The sequence below is a fragment of the Pongo abelii genome, chromosome 14, assembly GCF_028885655.2.
Source record: "Pongo abelii isolate AG06213 chromosome 14, NHGRI_mPonAbe1-v2.0_pri, whole genome shotgun sequence".
Classification (NCBI taxonomy): Eukaryota; Metazoa; Chordata; class Mammalia; order Primates; family Hominidae; genus Pongo; species Pongo abelii.
This window is the reverse complement of record NC_071999.2, coordinates 79,991,605-80,014,509: the sequence shown is the minus strand read 5'-3', so window position 1 is coordinate 80,014,509 and position 22,905 is coordinate 79,991,605. Positions and strand designations below refer to the sequence as shown.

Genomic DNA, 22,905 nt, shown 5'->3' with positions numbered 1-22,905 from the left:
TTCATTTTTTTTCCATTTATACTAAATCAGGTAAAAAATAAGTTAACGTATCACAAACCATGTAAAGATTTGTATTTTCTAAATAGATATTTTGCTTTCACATCACTCTGTGACCCTTCTAAGCAAATATTCTTGTGCATAATAAGATTATCTTTGATAATTAAATTATTATGATGAAAACTGTCTTCCATAACTTGACATACAGTCTTTCTCTCATCTTGAACTTTTTAGAATCGCACATATTCCAAATAGATGTACTCTTTTGGGGGTGTCAAACCCATAATCCCACATCACCAATATCAAAGCAACAAAAGCAACTACCACAGAACCTTAGTCACTTGATAGAATCACATCAGGAAGGAGAATCTACAGCTTGGTACCATGTTTAATGTTATGTTGGATATAATAAAAAATTTCTGATGAAAGTCAAGTGTCTGTACTACTACACAAGTATACGTAGATAGAATAGTAAATCAAATATCAAGTTAGTCTTGATATCACAAAATTGAGTACGGCAATTACCAAAAGGGGAACCACGGGTTATATTTCTAGCAGGAAAACAAAATCTCCAGCTTGGTGTTTTGGCTTTTATAGGATTCAGTGTGCTACCCATAGTCAGTAATTACAAAGGCATAATTGTGCAGGTTTCTAAATGTCATAAGCCTAATTTTTATCTCATCTAATTAGCCATTATATTATAGACTACTTTTTCCATTGATGTTTTAGTATAAATAAATACATAAATAAATAATGATTAGGAAATGAGCTAACATACTGCCTGGTAAATTCTGAGATCGTTTATATGCTGTGTCTTCTTCCAGGTCAAGCATTTTTAATGTAATTACTCATAATATGTATAGCAAGAGCTCCACTTATTATATTCAATAAACAAGCTGAGCCATAGTCTACTAAAACATCAAACTTTAAATTATAGCTTATTCATAGTTATTAATGGAACAGTGTAAGCACTTCCCTTCCTGCTTGTGTTTATAATAGTCCATTCTAATACAACTGTCTAATGCAGCATGAGCTTTGTCTAAGCAGACTGTCAGTTATGTGGGAGGTTTCTTTTTTCCCTTCCTCTCTCTCTTTCCTTGACTGCTGTTGTTTGATAGATGCTGTGTGAGGGAGGATGTGTTGTTTGGTTGATGTGTGGTTAGTAAAGAAAGTACTGCCTTCTCAAATAAATGACAGAAATTCCTTCCTGAAAAAAGAAGTGAACACTAGAAATGAACTCTCCAAATGTACTTGCAGTAGATAAACAGACCACAACCCTGTAAAAAATACCTTGATTTCTCTATGATGAAAAGGGTCCATTAGTCACCAATGAGAGATAATCCCTAGGTAAGAACCAGTCTCAATTTTATGTGCTTCCCTGCTGCCACTGGAAGTCAAACCTCTGAAGATGTTCACTTTGCTCACTTTGCTCATGTATGTTGGGTCTGCAAGTGAAAAATAAAATACATGTGTAGCTACTTATATGTGAAAGACACAACTGAAATATTGTGTGGCACAGTTGGAGAGGCAGGCAAGCCTTCCTAAGAATAACTGTGGATTTGGTACTTAAAGAATCCTGGGCAGCATAGTGAGACCCTTGCCTCTACAAAATATTTTAAAAATTAGCCAGGAGTGGTGGTGTGTACCTGTAGTTCTGGCTACTTGGGAGGCTGAAGTGGGAGGATTCCTTGAGCTCAAGAGTTTGAGGCTGCAGTGAGCCACGATCATACCATTGCACTCCAGCCTGGGTGACACAGCAAGACAAAATCAAACAAAAAAAATAAGTCTGCCTCTAGAAAATATGAACACCAAGTCAAACTCAAAGAGCAAGTTTTTAATGACAGCTTTATTAAGACATAATTCAAGTGTTATACAATTTACCCATTTAAAGTATACAAATCAGTGGTTTTTAGTATTTTTTTATTTCAATAGCTTTTGGGGTACAAGTGATTTTGGCTGGTACCTAGATGAATTGTATAGTGGTGAAGTCTGAGATTTTCATGCATCTGCCACCTGAGAAGTGTACATTGTACCCAATATGTAGTTTTTTTTGTCACTCACCTCTCCTCCCAACAATCCCCCTTCTGAGTCTCCAATGTCCATTATACCCCTCTGTATGCCTTTGTTTACCCATAGTTCAGTTCCCACTAACAAGTGATAACATATATTTGGTTTTCCATTCCTGAGTTACTTTACTTAGAATAATGGCCTCCAGCTTCATCCAAGTTGCTGCAAAAGGCATTATTTTGTTCTTTTTTATGGCTGGGTAGTATTCCATGTTGTGTACATACCACATTTTCTTTATCTGCTCATTGGTTGATAGGGACTTAGGTTAGTTCAACTTCTTTGCAACTGTGAATTGTGCTGTGATAAACTTATGCATACAAGGTGTCTTTTTTATATAATCACTTATTTTTCTTTGGTAGATACCCAGTAGTGGGATTGCTGGATTGAATGGTAGACTTACTTTTAGTTCTTTGAGAAATCTCCATATGGTTTTCCATAGAGGTTGTACTAATTTACATTCCCATCAACAGAGTATAAGCATTCCCTTTCTACCACATCAACATCAACATTTATTGTTTTTTGACTTTTTAATAATAGCCATTCTCCACAGCCAGCAGTATACTAAATGGGCAAAAGCTGGAAGCATTTCCCTTGAAAACTGGCACAAGAAAAGATGCCGTCTCTCACTTCTAGTCAACATAGTATTGGAAGTCCTGGACCAATCAATCAAGCAAGAGAAAGGAATAAAGGCATCCAAATAGGAAGAGAGGGAATCAAAGTATCCCTGTTTGCAGATGACATGATTCTACATCTAAAAAACTTCATAGTCTCATCCCAAGAGCCCCTTAAAGTGATAAACGACTTCAGCAAAGTTTCAGGATACAAAATCAATGCACAAAAATTATTAGCATTCCTACACACCAACAACAGCCAAGCCAGGAGCCAAATCAGGAATGCAATTCCATTCACAATTGCCACAGAAAAGAATAAAATACCTAGGAATACAGCTAAGCAGGGAGGTGAAAGATCTCTACAATGATAATTACAAAACTCTGCTCAATGAAATCAGAGATAACACAAACAAATGGAAAAACACTCCATGCACATGAACAGGAAGAATCAATATCAATAAAATGGCCAGACTCTTTTTCCCAGAAGTTTTGCCTGCCTCTCCAACTGTACCACACAATATTTCAGTTGTGCCTTTCAGATATGGATTGCTATACATGTATCAATATCATTAAAATGGCCTAAAGCAATTTATAGATTAAATGCTATTCCTATCAAACTGCTAATGACATTCTTCACAAAAACCAGAAGAAACTATCTTAAAATTCACATGGAACCAAAAAACAGCCTGAATAGCTAAGGCAATCCTAAGCAGAAAGAACAAAGCAGGCAGCATCACACCACCCAACTTCAAAGTATACTACAGAGCTATAGTAACCAAAATAGCATGATATTGGCACAAAAACAGACACATAGACTAATGGAACAGAATTGAGAGCCCAGAAATAAGACTGCACACCTACAATCATCTGATCTTTGACAAAGCTCACAAAAACAAGCAATAGGGAAAGGACTCCCTATTCAATAAATGGTGCTGGGACAACTGGCTAGCCATATGCAGAAGATTAAAACTGGACCCCTTCTTTATACCATATGCAAAAATCTACTCTAGATAGACTAAAAACTTAAACATAAAACCTAAAGTTATAAAAACCCTGGAAGAGAATCTAAACAATACCACTCTGGACATGGGAACTGACAAAGATTTCGTGAAGAAGATACCAAAAGCAACTGGAACAAAACCAAAAATTGACAAATAGGATCTAATTAAACTAAAGAGCTTCTGTACAGCAAAATAAACTCTCAATAGAGTACACAGACAATCTACAGAATGGGAGAAAATATTTGCAAACTATGCATCTGACAAAGGTCTAATATCCACATCTATAAAAAAATTTACAAGAAGAAAACAACCCCATTAAAAAGTGGGCAAAGGACATAAACAGACACCTTTCGAAAGAAAACATATATGCAGCCAACAAGCATATAACAAAAAGCTCAATATCACTGATCATTAGAGAAATTCAAATCAAAATCACAATGAGATACCATTTCACACCAGTCAGAATGGTTATTACTAAAAAGTCAAAAAATAACAAATGCTAGTGAGGTTGCAGAGTAAAGGGAACATTTATACACTGTTGGCAGGAGTGTAAATTGGTTCAGCCATTGTGAAAAGCAGTGTGGTGATTTCTCAAAGAGCTAAAAATAGAAATACCATTTGACATTACTGGATATATGCAAAGGAAGATAAATTATTCTGTCATAAAGACACATGCACATGTATGTTCACTGCAGCACCATTCACAAGAGCAAAAACATGAAATCAACTTAAATACCCATAAACAATAGATCAGATAAAGAAAACGTGGCCATATACACCATGGAATACTATGCAGCCATTAAAAAGAATTAGATCATGTCTTTTGCAGGAACATGGATGAAGCCGGGGGTCATTATTCTTAGCAAACTAATACAGAAACAGAAAACTGAATACCCTATGTTCTCACTTATAAGTGGGAGCTAAATGATGAGAACACATAGACACAAAGAGGGGAACAACAGACACTGTGGGCCTACCTGAGTGTGGAGGGTAGGAGGAGGGAGAGGAGCAGAAAAAATAACTATTGGGTACTAGACTAGTACCGGGGTGACAAAATAATCTGTACAACAAACCCCTAGACACAAGTTTATCTATATAACAAACCTTCACACATAGCCCTGAACCTAAAATAAAAGTTTTTAAAAATAAAAAATAAATAGTAGCCATTCTAGATGGGGTGAGGTCGTATCTCATTGTTTTAACTTGCATTTCCCTGATGATTAGTGATGTTGGGCATTTTTTCATGTTTCTTGGCATTTGTATGGCTTTTTTTGAGAAGTGTCTATTGATGTCATTTGCCCACTTTTTGATGGGATTATTTTTTTCTTTCTGATTTGTTTGTATTCTCAAAGAGAAAATTTAAATTGCAATGTTTTAGAGTCTGAAACCTCTTGTGTAATTTTGCATAATGTCTGGTGTGAAATGAATAACATTATATATTACATGATTCTGGAAAGATTCAACAATTATGAATCTGATTACAAGGGTGAGAGGAGGTTGCTGGAGAAATTGCAGAAGATGAGAAGCCATTTGAAAAAATAACTGTGAAGGGTCTCAAAATCCAACCTTCCTTAAGTTTAATAAGACAGCTTCTTTCCCCCCACCCCCAAATACTTTCCCAATTCATTCCAAATACCAAAAGCCTTCTAAAAATTAAGTTATAGCTAATTTAGTAAAAAGTAATAATAATATTTTTTAAACTTTCAAAAAACCATGTTTTCTGTAGGACAGGCAGTAATAAAGAGGACTAGAAGAGGCAGATAAACATTCACACATCCACACATGCAGACACATGTATAAAAGAAATGGAAGCGATTATCAACTGTTATCATTATTCTTTGCTACCTAAGATTCTCATTTAGATAATAAAATGGAAAGTGAGGTTGGCATATCAATATCTAGAAAGAAGAATGAAATTAATGATGTTTAGAAAATGGTTTTGCTTTTCAATAAAAATAAATTTTGCAGCAATGGGTAAAATATTTAAGCTGGGTTTTTTTAAAAATTAATTCATCAGTTCTGGGGTTGTTTCCTTACTTATATTCCAGATTCAGAATGTTAACTGAAATTGTAGAGAACTCCTAATTCCTGTCATTGATTTAAAATCTGTCTTGTTTCATTTTTCCATTTAACAGAACCTTGGTGTATTAGTCAGGGTTCTCTAGAGAAACAGAACAGAATTTGTATATAGTATATAGAAAATGATTTATTTCAAGAAATTGGCTCACATCATTACAGAGGCTGGCAAGTCTAAGATCCAGGGTGGGCCAGCAGGCTGGAGACCCAGGAAGGAGGCAATGTAGCCATTCAAGTTCAAAGGCCGTCTGTTGGAAGAGTTCCCCCTTCTTCCAGGAAAGGAACTGATTCTACTGTCTATATTCTGGAGGGTAATCTGCTTCCCTCAAAGACTAGTAATTTAAATGTTAATCTCATTAAAACATACATTCACAGAAACATCTAGAATAATATTCGACCAAATGTCCGGGTACCATCATTGCCTACCGAAATGGATACATAAAATTGACCATCACATTTGGTAATCCAGACACCTGCTGGAAGTGATATTACACTTTCTATTTTATTCTGCTCTCCAACCTCTTTCTTTCAAAGCTCTTAAATCATTAACATTATTGGCCTAGAGGAAAAGTTTGTGCTTAGAAATTGCCATAAATGGCATGCCTCAGAAATCATCTTTGAACTGTGCAATTTCAGTTACAGTTGGCCCAAGAAACACTAGTTTTTAATGTCTTGTGAGTGTTTTAGAATTTTCTTAACCAAGTTGCCTAGAATCTAGTTAAAGAATTTTTGGAGACTCTTATTTTTACATCACATCCTCTATCTCTGAGGCATCTCTGAAATGGTGATGCAGTCTTCAGGTTTTTTGTTTCTTTCTTTAAGGATCCTTTAGCATTTGCTAAATTTCAAACTTCTTTTTATTTTTATATAAGTAAATTGTATTATTTCATTTTTATACAGGTGATGCTTCTAAAACCTCAATTTTTTCTCACTTAAAAAAATAGATTATTTTGGTCTATTTGTAATAACTCTTATTCCAATGGTTTCTAATCATCTTTGAACTTTGACAATAATTACATGTGATTAACAAATGAATTCCATTGTTTTTTCATCTATGATATGTATGAATTAAGTCCAGTATAATTAATCTTGTTTTGAGAGCTTTCACAATAACTTTTATTAGGTTGGTGCAAAAGTAATCATGGTTTTTGCAATTAAAATTAATGGCGAAAACTGCAATTACTTTTACACCAACTGAATATATCCAGATACACTCATATACCAAAGCAGTCCTCAGAATTTACTGTGTTGAGTGCTATCCATGCTGTAGCCTTGGTAATATCCTCTGTATTCAAGAATTACAACTGTGTAAGAGTTGGCTCCCTGGAAATCCCTAGAATTCTTAGAAAGCAAAGGTTATGGGCATATAGAAGTTTAAAGTGAGAAGATATTATCCATACCAAATCTCTCATCTTCAAATGAGCAGACTGAAGCCTGATGATATGGTTTGACTGTGTCCTCACCCAAATCTCATCTTCAATTGTAATCCCCAGGTGCTGAGGGAGACACCTGGTAGAAGCTGGTTAGATCATGAGGGGTGGTTCCCCTTATGCTGTTCTCATGATAGTGAGTCCATTCTCACGAGATCTGATGGTTTTCTAAGTGTTTGGTAGTTCTTCTCTTGCATGCTTGCTTGCTCCTTCTCCCTCCTAACACCACGTGAAGGAGGTCCGTGCTTCCCCTTCGCTTTCCACCATGATTGTAAGTTTCCTGAGGCCTCCCCAGCCATGCAGAACTGTGAGTCAATTAAACCTCTTTCGTTTATAAATTACCCAGTCTCAGGCAGTGTGAGAATGGACTAATACACCTGAGAAGTAAAGAAACATGGCCGAGGTATAGGTTCATAAGACCAGGAGACAGTGATTTGGGTAGCCTTCCTTGCTCTGTTTCTGAGTTGAAGACTGGCAAGTTAGTTAATTAGGTGGTACTACAGCCTTTTTACTTTAAAATGACAGTTTTGTACGTCTTAGGGAAGATGTGTCTAATGAGTCAACTTTAAAACAATTTCGCTTACCTAGAAAATAAAAATAATTGAATATGTGCCAGTGTGAAAAGTAGGAAAATGGTAGCTAAACTCTTTCCTGCCAATGTTTTGCTAATCTTTTGCTAATTATGTATTATTCTTGAGCCTCAGTTTCCTCTTTAGAGAAAACAAAGTTGATAAGTAATACCCGATTAGTTTTTTCTGGCATTTACCCACTAAGAATGTAATGGCAATATAAATACATAAAAACACAAGCTGAGTATCTGGTAACCATTTTCAGAATGTGATCATCCCATACAGAAAGTTAGAAGATACTATGTGAAAAAATAGACTATCTTGTGTGAATTTCTGTACAATTTTTATTTCAGACTATTTCATGTAAATTTCTATACCAATTATATTTACTTTCAAACAAGCTTCTCCAGTGACAAAAAAGTGATAATTATATATATATATGGATATATTATATATAATATGGATACATACACACATGCATTACATATACAGGAAGACTCTTCAACTTGATGTATAAACATGACAATATTTTCCATGTAAAATGTTTTAGTTGATCTCCAAGTTATACAGATAAATATTTTGCATGTTTTATAGGTACATATGATAACTATACTACTAGTAGTGGTCATCATTATTCTACTAGGCTCATTTGGCAAAAATAGTAGAAACCTCACCAGAACATGATTTAAAAAATTCAATTTTAAGTGTGGGGTCAATTATTGTGAGAGTAGCAGTTTTTAGCCTCAGCTCCAGTGAGCTTCATCTGCTCTTTATTTCAGTAACTCACTCCCCTATCCACACTCTGCCTAGGTATTATGGACTGAATTGTGTCCTCTCAAAATATCTACGTTGAAGTCAATGGGTAACCACTGGTTTACCCAATGTGACTGTGACTGTATTTGGAGATAGGGCCTTTAAAGAGGTACTTAAAGTTAAATGAGATTATAAGACTGAGGCCCTCATCCAATATGACTGATGTCCTTGTTTGAGGATGAAGAGATGCCAAGGATGTGCACACACAGAAGAAAGGCCATGTGAGGGCACAGTGAGAGGGCAGCCATTTGCAAGCCAAGGCAGGAGGCTTTGGGAGAAATCAACTCTGCTAGCATCTGGATCTTGGACTTGCAGCCTCCAGAGCTGTGAGAAAATGAATTTCTGTTCTGGAAGCCACCAGTCTGTGGTGTTTTGTTATGACAGCTCTGGCAGACTAATATGCTGTATATGATCTTTAATATCATGAGTTCAAACTCTTCTTTTACCTTGACAGCTTGTCCTTCCAGCTTACCACTTTTAACTCCCAACACCCTACTTGTTAATAACATATCTTCTCTGTTTTCTTTTAGAGGCCCCTCTACTCCAGCTGCTCCTTCAATGTTAGTGTTTCCAGGCTTGCACCTCAACGTCATTCTCTTCACATTATATACTCTCTCATTGGGTGATCTCATCCACATTCATGGCCCCAAAAACAATGCATCTGCTAATGTCTACCAAATGTACTGCCCCATCTCTGATCTTTGATTTCTTTTCTGAGCTCTAGAAGCTAATATAATTGACATTTTTATCTAGATACTCCAATAGCATAAAAATGGAACTTTACCAATTACCATGCATTCATTGAAGCTTTTTTCTTCAATGAATGAACAACCCTCCATCTGTTTGTTAGGACTAAAAAACAACTTACAAATTATCCTACCTAGATACTTCCATTTTATTTCCCTCTCTTGTTTTCTTCCTCTTTCTCTCTCTTACACACACACACACACACACGCACACACACGTACTGTTGAGTCTATAGTCTGTTTCATTCCATCTCCAGTTACTTTCTCTAAATATCACTACTCTTCTCCACGCCCCAAGAGGCTAACTTCTATCTACTGCAACACCCAGATTTTCTTCTCAGTGGCTACCCATTGGATTCAGTGTCTGATAACAGACCTTGCCCAATAACAACTTCCTACTGATGTGGCTCCTTGGGTGCTTCACCTTCCATTGTTGATTCCCTTAACCCCGTCCACATCTGTGAAAATGTTTTTTTCAGTAAACTCTCTACCATTACGCTTTTTGAAAGTGCCATCTGTTTCCTGCCAAGGTTCAACTGAAATACGTATAAGCTAACTGGGATCTCTGGTTCCAGTCCATTCCTATGCATTCCAGGCTACTGCTAGACTAATACAGCTTAGCTACAAATCTGATTATAGTTCCTCAATGACCTATAATAGTTTCAAGTTAAAGCCCATATCCCTTAGCTTAGCTCACAATGGCCTCCATGATGTGATCATATCTGTTGATCTAGCTTTATCTTCCATACCACTCTTTCTTTCCATAAACAGAACACTATTTTCTCTTTCTCAAACAAACCATGCCTTCATTCCTCCTTGCCTTTACATTCTGTTTTCCTTTTACAGAATTATTTACTCCCTCTCTTCAGCTAGTTAACCCTATGTCTTCAAAATTCAGCTCAAATGCCCCACTTCTTAGTTCTTCAAGTCTCAGTTAGAGGCCCATCAATGCATATATACCTATCATATTTTTATCAGACTTTAATAGTCATGGTGGAATATTATTTTTCTCCCTTCTCATATGAAACATTTTGAGGGCAAGCGATAGATCTTATTTTACTCTGTAAATCCTAGCTACAAAACAGAGAGATTGTGACTGGTTTATCCCTTCCTTCCTCTCAGTGGAGAAAAAATAAGAAAGAGTTCTCTCTTCTTTTTCTCTCCCTTTTTCCTCATCACTATTAGAAATGTTCCTAAATATCTCAAGACCGTAATCTAGGCCCTTGAATCCTCAGTATTACTCTACACAGTGAAAAAAGGATGACTAGCTATTCTTGGAGACCGGAGGTCTAAGGAACAATAGTAGAAAGATGTTCCTAACAACAGAAGAAAGGTAACAGGCTCAGCAGCCACTCCTTCTCTTGCAATAGGTAGATTAGGCTCCTCCAAGGCACGTGGCTGAGAACCCATGGCTGAGAAGGGTCTGAGAGGAATAAGAGAGTATTCACAGCAGAGCTGAGTAGCCCAGACACGCACTAGAAACACAGTTCTCAGTTCCTAGCCTTGAGGATTTTTTAGGGTATTTGTGTATGTATTTGCTTATCTTTTAGAGACTAGAGAGTCAAGTTCTTAGGAGAGGGCATGAGACACTTTAAAAAGCCACTAATTCAGTCACTCTTGTCATCATTCTGCTCCTCCGTACTCCTAAATTTGAGAGAGACAGAACCAGAGATAAAGAAAGTCACACAGAGAGTGAGCGAGAGAGAAATTAACATTCGATAATAATGTGACATTGTTGTCATTTCTTGAATGATTAATCTAATTGTCCAAATGTTCTACTTAGATAACAAGAGCATTTTCCCTACATCAAATGCCTCCCCCCCAGGCAGGAGAGACTGGTGCAGCAGTAGTGCTGGACCTAGCCATTGTCCTATCACTTTCACTCAGTCAGTTAAAGCTCCTCACACTCTCAAATTACACACATGGTTTTGGTTTGTAAATCACCATGGTAATAAGCACGACATAAATAACTCATAGAGTTCAATAGAAAATAAAACTAACAATGACAATGAATAATTAGGAAGTAAGGACTTTGTGCACTAGTTCCAATTAAATTGCTCAAAATAAATAAACGCACTTGTGCTTTCTCAAATCTGTGGGTGCTAGTCCTCTTTACCTAGAGAGAATAAAGACAAAATAAATAATAGAAAAACAGATGTATTGATTCAAATATAGTTTTAAAAATAAGAAAGATGGTCTGAAGAGTAAGAAGGGAAATAGCCATTCACAGAGTGACACTCTGCACCCTCAAGAAAAACAAGCTAAACAAAAAACAAGGCTTTTAAAACAAATAGTTTTAAGACAATAATTTCCCAACAGGTTAGAGTTAAATACAAAACTAGTGACTAAAGTGGAGATAAACATGCATAAGAAATGGTTAACCATGTTTTGTCTGCTCAGCCATGACAACATGAATGTAGGAAAAGTCTTTCTTTCAATATTTTGGCCATAGCCTGATAAAGAACCAACAGGGGTTTTCACACAGCACCTTAAAAGCCTGTCTTATCCTTGGGGTTTCTGCAGCCAATGAAAGTTTGTCACGATGATGTAATGCTCCTGAGTTGTGTTTCAGCACCGACTATGTGGTCACCGGGTATCATGCCTGAGAGCTAGGTAAGTTTTTGGATCAAATCTTTCTTTCCAGCCTGTTCCCCTGCTTAAACTAATTTCAGCAGAGAGATCATTTGTTTCTAGTCTATTTTACTATCTCTGAACAATTTTTTAATGTGGGCTGGGTTATTGTAGAATTGTAAAGACAGCTGGTAAACAAAATGATGGGATCTTAGAGTCAATTTTCCTCTGTTATTAGTGTGAAGGCTTTTACTCCCCAGCAATTTATCATCACTTCAGAGGAAAAGAGCAGCAAATAGTATTATGTTTTATTTGTTAAGGGAGCTCTAGTCATTTGACAAACAAGTTTTACTGGAGAGATATTTTCGGGGAGACGAAAAATATTTCTTTTTAAAGATTGACACTGAATTTTACTGATATCATTAAGTGACCCCCACTGAACTGTAAGCAGTGGAATAAGTTTCAATGTTTTTTATAAATAGAGAATATGTCATTCCTGCCCTCACAGATTTTAAACCTAAAAAAAGAGAGAACAAGACAGCACACTAATTTTTTTTCCAATTTTTATTTAAGTTAAAAACAATTTTAAAAGGAAAAAAACAACTAAATATGTAGTGACCCTCTGTGGCCTGACAGTTATATGAAGTTAAATGAAGAAAAGTTAGATATCAGTAAATAAGCCAGTTTCAGTGCCTGGCTGTACAGATATTTTCCTAAACAACTTTTTAAAATGTAGAGTATTTAAACATTTTGGATTAGGTAACCAGCAAAAGCAACGGAAATGTAGCACTTTACTTTTTCTCTATGGTACCCTCTGCAGATGTGGAGGTTTTAAAGAACTGTTATTGATATCAATCAAGCTGTGGATTTCTAGCAACATGAAGTACAGAAAACAATTATCCAGATAATTCAAGATTTATGGAGGAAAATACCCTCAAAATTGTTACCGGGGAAAAGAGAATGAGTGGGGAGAAGGGAGGAGGTTAATTATGCATTACCAGCTACACTGATTGAACTACCCAGATGGTTACCATCTTTCACCTTAACTGTGACTGTATAGACACAGATTCTGAGAAAGCCATCTTAAGTAAGAGTGTGGAAGAATTATCCTCGGCAATGCGGAATGACAGAAAATGTCTTGTAGAGTTTCTAATAAGAAAAATATTTTTTCTTGTCTTGTAGAACTTGATGTCTGATGGGTCCTAATGCATGTATTCTTTTATCAAAAACTTCACAACTCTCTGACTTGCAAGCTCCTTTTCTCTACCCTCAGCTGAGTTTATCAATTACACTTCACTTTCTCCTACATCTTCTTTCATTTTACCCTCCAGTGAACTGGGCCGTCTCCCTACCATACCATCTAAGTAATAAATACGTACTTCACCCCTTACATGAAATTATCATCCTTTCTTTGTTCCACAGTTAATTCATTTTTCTCTCAAATTAATAACTGCAATGCCAAATAGCTTATATTTTTTAAATTTTAAGTTAAAAATATATTAGTCAGCATAATATAAACATAACTCACTTTCCATTTTTACCCACAAATTTTCATGTCATTGCTTTGGTGCTGTAATTGATACTGACGTGAGATTTAAGAGATAAAACTCCACATTTCAATAGCATCCTATGCTTTGCTTTCTACATCATAAGTTCTGAACAGGGAGGCAACACGGTGACAAGAAGGGCCGCAAAGTACTGCTCTAGAATTGAGTGAATGAGTGAGCAACACTTCAGAGTGACTGATGAAGAGAAAAAAAATTTCCACAAAAAGAAAAACAGTATGGATAAGGTGGAGTACAGTGCAAACGATGTGAAATTATCTGGTTTCTGATACAGAATTTTTGGATGTGGGCCCTTGGTCAAGGCTGAAAGCCTGTGCCTTTATCACAGAGCTGCAGGCAGTGTACTCACTAGGCTTGGGTTCCGAAAAACCACAGCATCCAGCTAGAGACGGAAAGGGATCAGCATGGAGTTATGCACCCTCATTAGTCTGCAGAGTGGGCCCTCGGAAAGGCCTAGGAGGAATCTGCTTGGGGTTCTGCTTGACCTAGGAAACCTCTTTGATTCTCACTCTGAGATGCAACTGTGCCGCACAAGTCAGGATTTTTAAAAACAATGTTTTAAAGGGAACATATTGATTAAGAAAAGTCCTTAGGGCATGATCTGAGCACTGACATGGACAAATAATGCACCCTTCTGATAAATCCTGATGATAGAGTGGTCCTCGGAAAAGACAATTCAAGGTAGAGCTCCAATTCCAGCATTTCTGAAACCAGGAGGATATATTTGAAAGAATACCTAGAGGATTTGTGCGTTGACAAAGTCTGGTAACGCAGAGAATAAGTTATTGGTTGGTGAAAATCTATTATAGTACTCTACTGTATACCACAAAAGAGGTGTTCAGTAAAAGTCATTCCGTTTTAAGGACAATCTCTTTTTAAATATTTCACTTTCCATTTCATCAAAAAAAGTATATTTTCATCAATAGCATCTTTTATAAACAGAAATGGTCTGAGGTCATTTAGTTCTTTACCCTATCCATTTATATGATGGAGAGGAAGGCCCACTGGGGTCACTATTAGAAAGAAAGAATGACAGGTATCCAAAGAAAACAGAAGTTAGCTATGCCCTCCAAGGTGAATACTGGGAATAGTGTACTCCCAAGATACATAGAAAATGTGGATGTGAAAGCATATGGGAGTAGGAAAGACAGGAATTCAATAGTCATACTAGATTATAACTCCACAGTGAAGGTTCTTGGGGCAACTGCCATGTGCCAAGCATGAGATAAGATGCAGACGACACTAGAAGAAAAAGCCACCATTTCTATACTCAAAGAGCTTTCAGTTCTCCTTAAATCAAGTCTCGAAGAATAGGCTAGATATTGGTCAAGTGTAGGAAGAAAGTAGGTTAAAGGAAGAACGACCATACATCCAGTTTGCCAAAGATGGTCCCAGTTTATGCCTCTTGTCCTGGTATAACAATCAATACCACTTGGGTTCATTTTCAAAATTGTCCTGGCTTGGCCTTTACAAATAGGGAATGATTGAATGGTTTAAAAATAAGTTTTAAAAAATGAGTTAAAGGAGGAGGACTGTTAATTCAGGCAAGAAAATTAGGAGGCCCTGACCCAAGGCATTGATCATGCTGACAGAGAAGAGCACACAGCACTCATTTCCCCTTTTCTTTTAGAAGCAGCACCCCCACCTCCTTTGGCAGAATTTCTCCTCTCCTTTTAGAAGGTGTCCCTGTGAATCAGAAGGCTGAGGGCTCCCTGCTTTCTCCAAGCCAAGCAGTCACATTGGACATGTGAGCAATGGGACACTCTCTCCTGGAATTTTGTCCCTTGAGCAGAATGATGAGAAAAGTGGGAGGGAAACTTGAAGATGATTCAGTCTAGCAGTGGGGACTGACAATCCCAACAAGCAGTTTCTCCAACGGAAAATGCCATAACACCACGGCCCCTGTCATCTCTGAGTCAGTTTCTTCAGTCTTCCTTTTATTCTGTAAGTTTCCTCATGGCCCTCCAATAAATATTCCTTTAGTTTAGTTTGGTTACAGCTACTCACAACCAGAGAACCTACACTGATAACTGTAATTGCCAATATGCAGTATTTACATATGGAGGAGACAAACTAAGAACAAGTGAGGTGACATGCTAACCAACACTGTCTTTTTCACTCTGTATCTTATCCATTATTTTTGTAAGTGAAGTTCACACCATCATCTCCTTCTATCACTTTAATATAGTTTTTAAAATGCTGTTTCTGTTGCATTACTTATTTTCCAATCATCAAGTATGACTATATACATAGAAATAGGGTTTGCTTTGTGAAAAGACAATTGTTGGTGTAGAACTTGGAGGTCCTGCTTCTGCCCCTGAAAGTTCAATAGCCTAGGATTTCTGTTTTCTTGCTTCTTACGATGGCCCCAGTGCTACCCAGGGGCTGCAAAAACAAAAGGCTAAGATTTCATTTAAACCAAACCAAACCAAACCAAACCAAAAACATCCTTCACAGATAGATCTTTTCCTGGAGGTTATTTGTCATTGAAATGAATGTCCCTGGGTGATCAGAAGTAAGTTTTTATTGTGGTATTATTCTCCTTTAAACCTTTCAAGGCATGGAGCTATGCCTCTGCAGTTGTAACACGGGAGAGGGTGCTGGGTGGTCATTTAACACGGGCAGCTCAGGTAGGGGGAACAAATGAAAATTGGGGCGGGCAAGAATACTGCGATTGGTTGGATTCCAATGCAGCGTACACTCTAACACCCTGAAATATGGGATGCAGGAGTCTCCACAGATGCTCCCTGCTGCAGTTCTTGAAAGGCAGGAACAAATTTAAACTGGGTTTTGTGAAAACAAATGACATCATTCCTGCATACTCTGAAAAGCTGCAGCCCCAATGGAACATTTTCTCGTTTTCCCCTTTGCTCTTCTGTGTCTGACTGCAGGGCTTCAGGATTTTATGCTGCACGTTTAACTGGCTAGATCTTGCAGGGAATAACCTTTCATCACTTGCCTCTAAAAACAATAAAACCCACGAAGAAAATATAGAGGACTGTAAAAGTTCATTTAAAATCACATTTAATCTCCATGTGGCTCTTATCTGAAGATATGACAGCACATGGGAAGAATTCTAGTGATTTGAAAGAAACAATAACAAAACGCTGTATTGGGGACTGTCATCATGGAAATTATGGCCCTGACTTATTTTGGGTGGACTTTATTGTACAGTGTTCAGTGCTGGTGATTAGGAGAACTAGGATTTCCATTTAGGGATTTTTCTGGGTTCACATTGTTAACTGCAAAAGTAATCAGTGATCTGGTACATTTAAGACGGTCAGCTAAGGGCTATATTGAAATACTGTTCTAGATGTACTATTCCTCATTGCAGATGTCTACAAAAATAAAACGAAATAAAAGGTAGGTGAGTCAGAAAGTTTTTTAAAACACAGCAGAGTTAGCTGATTTTCAGAACATGGCTTAAGAAGCTAAGGCACTTAGAAATATAATACTGAATCTTCAACGTACCAAAACCTGATGGAAATTTTCTCATGAAGATAATATTTGCTTAATCATTGTCCTAAGCCAAAGGATGTCCCAGAAGTTCTCTATTTGTCAATGTCAGTCTGTGAGAGCAACTGCTTGAATAAGTACTGTGAGAGTCCTCCAAGACTCAAAGCCTACCTTGTTTTCTCAGTCTCATCCCAGGAACCCAGGCCTAACTGTTGACTTCCCTTAAATCAGCTTCCAGAGATAATTCTGAAAACTGCTTATCTTTATTGCAAATTATTATTAAAATCTTTACAATTCAAATTTCCTCAATATTACTATCAGATGGCAAACAAAATTAATCTCAAACTGCAAGGATGAATTTTATATAAAAAGCTATATGTGATGACTTCTAGACTAAGCCATGGGCATGACATCTTTTACTCCTCAAATTTGCAGTGATCTATTTAGGAAGCAGGGGCAAGGTGATGGTTGTCTTTCTCATTGAAATGAAACCAGCCCAGAGACAGATTTAAAGAGAAATGAAGAAACAAGTCCATCCACCCACCCTTACCACACCTTCCTTGAACATGAATTTTATAGCTTTGTCCTTGATTCTTGCTTCTATGTAATCTCTTTGACCTTCAAACCTTAGAGGTCATCTTTAACAACCCCATTCTTGTTCATGTTATTATGAATTAAACAATGGCTATTGTGTAGAACCAAAGAAAGAAATATGCCAGCAATCAAGAACAATCTCTAAAACAAATAGAGATAGATGTATGAGTCAGGAAGCCAATAGACTATTTGATTAAATAAACACTTTTTTTATTATCAAGGATGATAGCATTTTTTATTGCCCTCTTCTTGAAATTCCCCTCTCATTCTAAAAGAAAATTTTAAAATAAGTTCCTCTATTCAATTATCTGAAATTTTTTAAAGATGCCCAATTAGCTCGTCTCATGGGATAAAAGGTGATTTCCCCTTTTTACAATGTTTTTTTTTTTCCATTAGGGATACTTTTTACATGCAGGGAGTCTGCTTTCTACATCCCAGGCTGGGAAAAAGAGAAGTGAAAACTTTTCAGCATTTCTCTACTTCTTTCTGAACTTCTAGAAGTCTCTCCTCTTCCTCTTTCTTATTTTGTCTGTCTTTCTCCTTTCCTGAACTGCTGGCACTGAAGAAACAGAGCTAGAGGCTTGGGGATGCAGTGGCTACTTAGGCCCTCCATTGGCCCAAATAATACTTGAGCCTTAAGAAAGAAGAAGAAGAAATAGAAAATAGGAACACTACTTGAAAATTTTTTAGTTCTGCTTCCTCTGCTTTAAATTCACTCCTTGGCATGCCCATGCTGCAAGTTTTTCATCAAAACTCTCTATGGCAATTCTTCAAAAAAATATGTCTTACTAGCCCTTAACGCTGGGAGAGTTTATAAAAAGGGGGGAAAGTATTAAGAGATGTAAAGAAACCTGAATTTCATTTGCTTCTGTTGATCATTGCTGTGTAACCTAAGTCAGGTTGATATTATTTGAAAAACAGTGGAAAATCTACAATTAATGAAATCTGCCCCAAATTTGATAGAAAATATTGCCACAAAACTGACAAAATTGTGTATATCCACTCCAATTTATGAAGTAAGCAAATAAAAAGATATTGTGAAAGCATATATAGGGTGAAAGGACAGAAAGTCACCAGTAAAGCCTGAGCCAGGTCACATTGCTCTTCCACTCAGAATTTCCCATTGGCTTCCCGTCTCTCAGAGAATGTCCAGTGCTCTTGCAAAGGTCTGAATTTCTTTCTGTACTCTACTCCACCTTCCTGTCAGACCTCCACTTCTCCCCGCTCCTTCTCATTCACTCAATTCCAGACATACTAAACATCCTGCTATTTATTGAACCATCCAAAACGTGTCAGCCTCAGGGCCTTTGCATAAACCAATTCCCATACCTGGAACAGTGTTCCTGCAGATGGGCCTATGTGGGCACCCGCATTTCCTTCAGATCTTGAATTTCTGTCTGCCATGGTCCTACTTACCCATTGCGTTGGTTTTTCTTTCCTTGCTGAGAATTCTGCTCTTTGAGGTTGCTCCAGCTGTAATCTTTGGACAAATATAGTAGACTGAGGGCCCTCATGGAACTGAATTCTCACAATGCTGTTTGAGCACAGGAGTCCCTGGTTTCAATTAGTCATGTAAAATGTGTGCTTCAAAACAAGCCAACTTCTTCCCTTCCTTAAGAATAATATATTAAGAAGCAGGAATATGCTAAATGTTAATCTATTTTTCCCATGTTCCCATATTTTTAATGCTTCTTTATTCTTAGGCATAAAACTCTTTTTATAGTGCTCTAAATTTCTAAAGAATTTAAGACATTATACTTCTCCAGCCTCTATAACTTCAAAATCTACCACTTGCTGATAAAACCCTGCCATTTTAGCCTCTCTTCTTTTTTCCTCCTCCTAACTCCCATACGGGTCTGAAATCTGTATATTAATATAAACACTACTGCTCAATAGAACTTTCTGCAACGATGGAGTCATTCTGTATCTGCCCTGTTCAATACAGAAACCGCTAGCCACATGTGGCTATGGAGCATTTGAAAGGCAGAACAACTTTTTAATTTCTAGAAGGGCATCTTTAATGAAGGTAAAGTTCACCTACCAAACATGGGAACAGCAGATGACACCTGCCCAATTTCACAGTCTACTTCTATATCCATCTGCAACCACATGTTCCTTTCTTCTCCCTGACACACAATTTATTACTTACCCAATACCTTTCAGGCAAATTCCTCTGAAAAGTATTTAAATGCCATAAAACTACTTTGACAGCAAACTCTCAGACATCTGTAGTGACAGAGTATGTATGTTTATCAACAATATAATAAACCCAGGACTTCACATTAACTTTGGGTTTAGAATCTCCTTCATTGACTCTGCTACGAGAATAGCAGAATGTATTTCATTTCCCTTCTCTTGACCACACTGTACAGGCAATTGTAGACCTTGATTTCCAGTTGGAACAATTCAGAAGAGAAAGAGACAATGACATAGAGACATTCATAACCTGACTTCTGAAACATCACAAATGTTTGATTACATAAAATATAAATTCTCCCATTTTCCTCAATGAATTCTTATTACCTGTGATAATCTGACATTACATAAAAATTAACAGTGTTCTTAGAAATACTGTGGAGAAAATACAAGATTTCAAGTTTGTCCAAAGGAATTCACTCAACATATGTTTAAGATGCTATACAGAATGTATTCGATTTTAAATTGTTCTTTCTTTATAATTATAGAAATCTCTGTATAACATGGGCCATACCAATGTTTTATTTATCTTTGCCTGTTTGTATTTTTACGTAGGATTTTGTTTATTACTCTCTTGACATGGTATCTGCACAAAGTTGCTAAAATGGTGCTGCACCAGTGATTAAGATATTAGCTCCCAGCTAGACCAAATCTATCAAAAGCCCAGGGGGCAAAATACAGCTACCCACAGTTCCACAGTACCTATAGAGACACTTCAAGCTTGTGCTTCTTATTTTGCAGATTACTGTTTTTTGTTGTTGTTTTTTGTTTTTTAATTTTTTTTCTTTTTATTATTATTATTATTATTATTATTATTATTATTATTATTATTATTATACTTTAGGCTCTATGGTACATGTGCGCAACGTGCAGGTAAGTTACATATGTATACATGTGCCATGCTGGTGCGCTGCACCCACCAACTCGTCATCTAGCATTAGGTATATCTCCCAATGCTATCTCTCCCCCCTCCCCCCACCCCACAACAGTCCCCGAAGTGTGATGTTCCCCTTCCTGTGTCCATGTGTTCTCATTGTTCAATTCCCACCTATGAGTGAGAATATGCGGTGTTTGGTTTTTTGTTCTTGCGATAGTTTACTGAGAATGATGATTTCCAATTTCATCCATGTCCCTACAAAGGACGTGAACTCATCATTTTTTATGGCTGCATAGTATTCCATGGTGTATATGTGCCACATTTTCTTAATCCAGTCTATCATTGTTGGACATTTGGGTTGGTTCCAAGTCTTTCCTATTGTGAATAATGCCACAATAAACATACGTGTGCATGTGTCTTTATAGCAGCATGGTTTATAGTCCTTTGGGTATATACCCAGTAATGGGATGGTTGGGTCAAATGGAATTTCTAGTTCTAGATCCCTGAGGAATCGCCACACTGACTTCCACAAGGGTTGAACTAGTTTACAGTCCCACCAACAGTGTAAAAGTGTTCCTATTTCTCCACATCCTCTCCAGCACCTGTTGTTTCCGGACTTTTTAATGATTGCCATTCTAACTGGTGTGAGATGGTATCTCATTGTGGTTTTGATTTGCCTTTCTCTGATGGCCAGTGATGGTGAGCATTTTTTCATGTGTTTTTTGGCTGCATAAATGTCTTCTTTTGAGAAGTGTCTGTTCATATCCTTTGCCCACTTTTTGATGGGGTTGTTTGTTTTTTTCTTGTAAATTTGTTGGAGTTCATTGTAGATTCTGGATATTAGCCCTTTGTCAGATGAGTAGGTTGCGAAAATTTTCTCCCATTTTGTAGGTTGCCTGTTCACTCTGATGGTAGTTTCCTTTGCTGTGCAGAAGCTCTTTAGTTTAATTAGATCCCATTTGTCAATTTTGGCTTTTGTTGCCATTGCTTTTGGTGTTTTAGACATGAAGTCCTTGCCCATGCCTATGTCCTGAATGGTATTGCCTAGGTTTTCTTCTAGGGTTTTTATGGTTTTAGGTCTAACATTTAAGTCTTTAATCCATCTTGAATTGATTTTTGTATAACGTGTAAGGAAGGGATCCAGTTTCAGCTTTCTACATATGGCTAGCCAGTTTTCCCAGCACCATTTATTAAATAGGGAATCCTTTCCCCATTTCTTGTTTTTGTCAGGTTTGTCAAAGATCAGATAGTTGTAGATATGTGGCATTATTTCTGACGGCTCTGTTCTGTTCCATTGATCTATATCTCTGTTTTGGTACCAGTACCATGCTGTTTTGGTTACTGTAGCCTTGTAGTATAGTTTGAAGTCAGGTAGCGTGATGCCTCCAGCTTTGTTCTTTTGGCTTAGGATTGACTTGGCAATGCGGGCTCTTTTTTGGTTCCATATGAACTTTAAAGTAGTTTTTTCAAATTCTGTGAAGAAAGTCATTGGTAACTTGATGGGGATGGCATTGAATCTGTAAATTACCTTGGGAAGGATGGCCATTTTCATGATATTGATTCTTCCTACCCATGAGCATGGAATGTTCTTCCATTTGTTTGTATCCTCTCTTATTTCCTTCAGCAGTGGTTTGTAGTTCTCCTTGAAGAGGTCCTTCACATCCCTTGTAAGTTGGATTCCTAGGTATTTTATTCTCTTTGAAGCAATTGTGAATGGGAGTTCACTCATGATTTGGCTCTCTGCTTGTCTGTTATTGATGTATAAGAATGCTTGTGATTTTTGTACATTGATTTTGTATCCTGAGGCTTTGCTGAAGTTGCTTATCAGCTTAAGGAGATTTTGGGCTGAGACAATGGGGTTTTCTAGATATACTATCATGTCATCTGCAAACAGGGACAATTTGACTTCCTCTTTTCCTAATTGAATACCCTTGATTTCCTTCTCTTGCCTAATTGCCCTGGCCAGAACTTCCAACACTATGTTGAATAGAAGTGGTGAGAGAGGGCATCCCTGTCTTGTGCCACTTTTCAAAGGGAACGCTTCCAGTTTTTGCCCATTCAGTATGATATTGGCTGTGGGTCTGTCATAAATAGCTCTTATTATTTTGAGATACGACCCATCAATACCTAATTTATTGAGAGTTTTTAGCATGAAGGGTTGTTGAATTTTGTCAAAGGCCTTTTCTGCATCTATTGAGATAATCATGTGGTTTTTGACTTTGGTTCTGTTTATATGCTGGATTACATTTATTGATTTGCGTATATTGAACCAGCCTTGCATCCCAGGGATGAAGCCCACTCGATCATGGTGGATAAGCTTTTTGATGTGCTGCTGG

At 37.1% G+C, this 22,905-nt stretch overlaps 1 long non-coding RNA gene across 2 annotated transcripts in view; it reads right to left on the bottom strand.

Moving 5' to 3' along the window:
- LOC129049686 (uncharacterized) overlaps nt 1–20,471 on the bottom strand; it is a 112,865-nt gene extending 92,394 nt beyond the window's left edge. The window contains exon 1 of one of the 2 annotated variants that reach the window (XR_010136801.1): nt 15,092–20,471. This is a non-coding gene — a long non-coding RNA (uncharacterized LOC129049686). The remainder of the gene's footprint in view (nt 1–15,091) is intronic. The other variant, XR_010136800.1, reaches the window with a different exon arrangement.
- Between the last annotated feature and the right edge of the window lie 2,434 nt (nt 20,472–22,905).